The following is a 6449-nucleotide window of genomic DNA, read 5'->3' as shown; positions in this document are numbered from 1 at the left end:
TTCGAGAAATTTATTCGGCCCCTATTCTTTTATTAATCCCCTAAATGAGCATCCCCGCGTGCGCGGGGAGCGATGTAAACGAAGAACCAGCGCACTGGAGTCAATTTATTTTACATGGCGGAGAAGTTATTTTCATGGGCTATAGGCTTACCGTTTTTTTTTCATTTTTTCGAGAAATTTATTCGGCCCCTATTCTTATATTAATCCACTAAATAAGCCTCCCCGCGTTCGCGGGGAGCATTGTAAACGAAGAACCAGCGCTCTGTAGTCAATTTATTTTACATGGCGGAGAAGTTATTTTCATGGGCTATAGGCTTACCGTTTTTTTTTCATTTTTTCGAGAAATTTATTCGGCCCCTATTCTTATATTAATCCACTAAACAAGCCTCCCCGCGTTCGCGGGGAGCGATGTAAACGAAGAACCAGCGCTCTGGAGTCAATTTATTTTTCCTAGCGGAGAAGTTATTTTCATGGGCTATAGGCTTACCGTCTTATGATTTTTGCGAGAAATTTATTCGGCCCCTATTCTTTTATTAATCCCCTAAATAAGCATCCCCGCGTGCGCGGGGAGCGATGTAAACGAAGAACCAGCGCACTGGAGTCAATTTATTTTACCTAGCGGAGAAGTTATTTTCATGGGCTATAGGCTTACCGTTTTTTCATTTTTTCGAGAAATTTACTCGGCCCCTATTCTTTTATTAATCCCCTAAATAAGCATCCCCGCGTGCGCGGGGAGCGATGTAAACGAAGAACCAGCGCTCTGGAGTCAATTTATTTTACCAAGCGGAGAAGTTATTTTCATGGGCTATAGGCTTACCGTTTTTTGATTTTTTCGAGAAATTTATTCGGCCCCTATTCTTTTATTAATCCCCTAAATAAGCATCCCGCGTGCGCAGGGAGCGATGTAAACGAAGAACCAGCGCTCTGGAGTCAATTTATTTTACCTAGCGGAGAAGTTATTTTCATGGGCTGTAGGCTTACCGTTTTTTCATTTTTTCGAGAAATTTACTCGGCCCCTATTCTTTTATTAATCCCCTAAATAAGCATCCCCGCGTGCGCGGGGAGCGATGTAAACGAAGAACCAGCCCTCTGGAGTCAATTTATTTTACCAAGCGGAGAAGTTATTTTCATGGGCTATAGGCTTACCGTTTTTTCATTTTTTCGAGAAATTCAGTCGGCCCCTATTCTTTTATTAATCCCCTAAATAAGCATCCCCGCGTGCGCGGGGAGCGATGTAAACGAAGAACCAACTCTCTGGAGTCAATTTATTTTACCAAGCGGAGAAGTTATTTTCATGGGCTATAGGCTTACCGTTTTTTCATTTTTTCGAGAAATTTATTCGGCCCCGATTCTTTTATTAATCCCCTAAAAAAGTATCCCCGCGTGCACGGGGAGTGATGTAAACGAAGAACCAGCGCTCTGGAGTCAATTTATTTTACCAAGCGGAGAAGTTATTTTCATGGGCTATAGGCTTACCGTTTTTTCATTTTTTCGAGAAATTTACTCGGCCCCTCTTCTTTTATTAATCCCCTAAATAAGCATCCCCGCGTTCGCGGGGAGCGATGTAAACGAAGAACCAGCGCTCTGCAGTCAATTTATTTTACCTAGCGGAGAAGTTATTTTCATGGGCTATAGGCTTACCGTTTTTTCATTTTTTCGAGAAATTTACTCGGCCCCTATTCTTTTATTAATCCCCTAAATAAGCATCCCCGCGTGCGCGGGGAGTGATGTAAACGAAGAACCAGTGCTTCCGAGTCAACTTATTTTACCTGGCGGAGAAGATAATTTCATGGGCTATAGGCTTAGCGTTTCTTTTTTAATTTTTTCGAGAAATTTATTCGGCCCGGATTCTTTTATTAATCCCCTAAATAAGCATCCCCGCGTGCACGGGGAGTGATGTAAACGAAGAACCAGTGCTTCCGAGTCAACTTATTTTACCTGGCAGAGAAGATAATTTCATGGGCTAGAGACTTACCGTTTCTTTTTTAATTTTTTCGAGAAATTTATTCGGCCCCGATTCTTTTATTATTCCCCCAAAATAAGCATCCCCGCGTGCACGGGGAATGATCTAAACGACGAACCAGTGCTTCCGAGTCAACTTATTTTACCTGGCGGACAAGATAATTTCATGGGCTATAGACTTACCGTTTCTTTTTTAATTTTTTCGAGAAATTTATTCGACCCCGATTCTTTTATTAATCCCCTAAATAAACATCCCCGCGTGCACGGGGAATGATCTAAACGACGAACCAGTGCTTCCGAGTCAACTTATTTTACCTAGCGGACAAGATAATTTCATGGGCTATAGACTTACCGTTTCTTTTTTAATTTTTTCGAGAAATTTATTCGGCCCCGATTCTTTTATTAATCCCCTAAAAAAGTATCCCCGCGTGCACGGGGAGTGATGTAAACGAAGAACCAGCGCTCTGGAGTCAATTTATTTTACCAAGCGGAGAAGTTATTTTCATGGGCTATAGGCTTACCGTTTTTTCATTTTTTCGAGAAATTTACTCGGCCCCTCTTCTTTTATTAATCCCCTAAATAAGCATCCCCGCGTGCGCGGGGAGCGATGTAAACGAAGAACCAGCGCTCTGGAGTCAATTTATTTTACCAAGCGGAGAAGTTATTTTCATGGGCTATAGGCTTACCGTTTTTTCATTTTTTCGAGAACTTTAGTCGGCCCCTATTCTTTTATTAATCCCCTAAATAAGCATCCCCGCGTGCGCGGGGAGCGATGTAAGCGAAGAACCAGCGCTCTCGAGTCAATTTATTTTACCAAGCGGAGAAGTTATTTTCATGGGCTATACGCTTACCATTTTTTCATTTTTTCGAGAAATTTATTCGGCCCCTATTCTTTTATTAATCCCCTAAACAAGCATCCCCGCGTGCGCGGGGAGCGATGTAAACGAAAAAGCAGCGCTCTGGAGTCAATTTATTTTACCTAGCAGAGAAGTTATTTTCATGGGCTATAGGCTTAGCGTTTTTTCATTTTTTCGAGAAATTTATTCGGCCCCTATTCTATTATTAATCCCCTAAATAAGCATCCCCCCGTGCGCGGGGAGTCATGTAAACGAAGAACCAGCGCTCTGGAGTCAATTTATTTTACCTAGCGGAGAAGTTATTTTCATGGGCTATAGGCTTACCGTTTTTTCATTTTTTCGAGAAATTTATTCGGCCCCTATTCTTTTATTAATCCCCTAAATAAGCATCCCCGCGTGCGCGGGGAGCGATGTAAACGAAGAACTAGCGCACTGGAGTCAATTTATTTTACCTAGCGGAGAACATATTTTCATGGGCTATAGGCTTACCGTATTTTCATTTTTTCGAGAAATTTACTCGGCCCCTATTCTTTTATTAATCCCATAAATAAGCATCCCCGCGTGCGCGGGGAGCGATGTAAACGATGAACCAGCGCACTGGAGTCAATTTATTTTACCTAGCGGAGAAGTTATTTTCATGGGCTATAGGCTTACCGTATTTTCATTTTTTCGAGAAATTTACTCGGCCCCTATTGTTTTATTAATCCCCTAAATAAGCATCCCCGCGTGCGCGGGGAGCACTGTAAACGAAGAACCAGCGCTCTGGTGTCAATTTATTTTACCAAGCGGAGAAGTTATTTTCATGGGCTATAGGCTTACCGTTTTTTTTTTCATTTTTTCGAGAAATTTATTCGGCCCCTATTCTTATATTAATCCACTAAACAAGCCTCCCCGCGTTCGCGGGGAGCGATGTAAACGAAGAACCAGCGCTCTGGAGTCAATTTATTTTTCCTAGCGGAGAAGTTATTTTCATGGGCTATAGGCTTACCGTCTTATGATTTTTGCGAGAAATTTATTCGGCCCCTATTCTTTTATTAATCCCCTAAATAAGCATCCCCGCGTGCGCGGGGAGCGATGTAAACGAAGAACCAGCGCACTGGAGTCAATTTATTTTACCTAGCGGAGAAGTTATTTTCATGGGCTATAGGCTTACCGTTTTTTCATTTTTTCGAGAAATTTACTCGGCCCCTATTCTTTTATTAATCCCCTAAATAAGCATCCCCGCGTGCGCGGGGAGCGATGTAAACGAAGAACCAGCGCTCTGGAGTCAATTTATTTTACCAAGCGGAGAAGTTATTTTCATGGGCTATAGGCTTACCGTTTTTTCATTTTTTCGAGAAATTTAGTCGGCCCCTATTCTTTTATTAATCCCCTAAATAAGCATCCCCGCGTGCGCGGGGAGCGATGTAAACGAAGAACCAGCGCTCTGGAGTCAATTTATTTTACCAAGCGGAGAAGTTATTTTCATGGGCTATAGGCTTACCGTTTTTTCATTTTTTCGAGAAATTTATTCGGCCCCTATTCTTTTATTAATCCCCTAAACAAGCATCCCCGCGTGCGCGGGGAGCGATGTAAACGAAAAAGCAGCGCTCTGGAGTCAATTTATTTTACCTAGCGGAGAAGTTATTTTCATGGGCTATAGGCTTACCGTTTTTTCATATTTTCGAGAAATTTATTCGGCCCCTATTCTTTTATTAATCCCCTAAATGAGCATCCCCGCGTGCGCGGGGAGCGATGTAAACGAAGAACCAGCGCACTGGAGTCAATTTATTTTACATGGCGGAGAAGTTATTTTCATGGGCTATAGGCTTACCGTTTTTTTTTTCATTTTTTCGAGAAATTTATTCGGCCCCTATTCTTATATTAATCCACTATATAAGCATCCCCGCGTGCGCGGGGAGCGATGTAAACGAAGAACCAGCGCTCTGGAGTCAATTTATTTTACCTAGCGGAGAAGTTATTTTCATGGGCTATAGGCTTACCGTTTTTTGATTTTTTCGAGAAATTTATTCGGCCCCTATTCTTTTATTAATCCCCTAAATAAGCATCCCGCGTGCGCAGGGAGCGATGTAAACGAAGAACCAGCGCTCTGGAGTTAATTTATTTTACCTAGCGGAGAAGTTATTTTCATGGGCTGTAGGCTTACCGTTTTTTCATTTTTTCGAGAAATTTACTCGGCCCCTATTCTTTTATTAATCCCCTAAATAAGCATCCCCGCGTGCGCGGGGAGCGATGTAAACGAAGAACCAACTCTCTGGAGTCAATTTATTTTACCAAGCGGAGAAGTTATTTTCATGGGCTATAGGCTTACCGTTTTTTCATTTTTTCGAGAAATTTACTCGGCCCCTCTTCTTTTATTAATCCCCTAAATAAGCATCCCCGCGTTCGCGGGGAGCGATGTAAACGAAGAACCAGCGCTCTGCAGTCAATTTATTTTACCAAGCGGAGAAGTTATTTTCATGGGCTATAGGCTTACCGTTTTTTCATTTTTTCGAGAAATTTAGTCGGCCCCTATTCTTTTATTAATCCCCTAAATAAGCATCCCCGCGTGCGCGGGGAGCGATGTAAACGAAGAACCAGCGCTCTGGAGTCAATTTATTTTACCAAGCGGAGAAGTTATTTTCATGGGCTATAGGCTTACCGTTTTTTCATTTTTTCGAGAAATTTACTCGGCCCCTATTCTTTTATTAATCCCCTAAATAAGCATCCCCGCGTGCGCGGGGAGTGATGTAAACGAAGAACCAGTGCTTCCGAGTCAACTTATTTTACCTGGCGGAGAAGATAATTTCATGGGCTATAGGCTTAGCGTTTCTTTTTTAATTTTTTCGAGAAATTTATTCGGCCCGGATTCTTTTATTAATCCCCTAAATAAGCATCCCCGCGTGCACGGGGAGTGATGTAAACGAAGAACCAGTGCTTCCGAGTCAACTTATTTTACCTGGCAGAGAAGATAATTTCATGGGCTAGAGACTTACCGTTTCTTTTTTAATTTTTTCGAGAAATTTATTCGGCCCCGATTCTTTTATTATTCCCCCAAAATAAGCATCCCCGCGTGCACGGGGAATGATCTAAACGACGAACCAGTGCTTCTGAGTCAACTTATTTTACCTAGCGGACAAGATAATTTCATGGGCTATAGACTTACCGTTTCTTTTTTAATTTTTTCGAGAAATTTATTCGGCCCCGATTCTTTTATTAATCCCCTAAATAAACATCCCCGCGTGCACGGGGAATGATCTAAACGACGAACCAGTGCTTCCGAGTCAACTTATTTTACCTAGCGGACAAGATAATTTCATGGGCTATAGACTTACCGTTTCTTTTTTAATTTTTTCGAGAAATTTATTCGGCCCCGATTCTTTTATTAATCCCCTAAAAAAGTATCCCCGCGTGCACGGGGAGTGATGTAAACGAAGAACCAGCGCTCTGGAGTCAATTTATTTTACCAAGCGGAGAAGTTATTTTCATGGGCTATAGGCTTACCGTTTTTTCATTTTTTCGAGAAATTTACTCGGCCCCTCTTCTTTTATTAATCCCCTAAATAAGCATCCCCGCGTGCGCGGGGAGCGATGTAAACGAAGAACCAGCGCTCTGGAGTCAATTTATTTTACCAAGCGGAGAAGTTATTTT

This window comes from Dermacentor variabilis, chromosome 7, assembly GCF_050947875.1.
Source record: "Dermacentor variabilis isolate Ectoservices chromosome 7, ASM5094787v1, whole genome shotgun sequence".
Lineage (NCBI taxonomy): Eukaryota > Metazoa > Arthropoda > Arachnida > Ixodida > Ixodidae > Dermacentor > Dermacentor variabilis.
The sequence above is the reverse complement of the archived record's forward strand: the minus strand, read 5'-3'. Positions refer to the sequence as shown.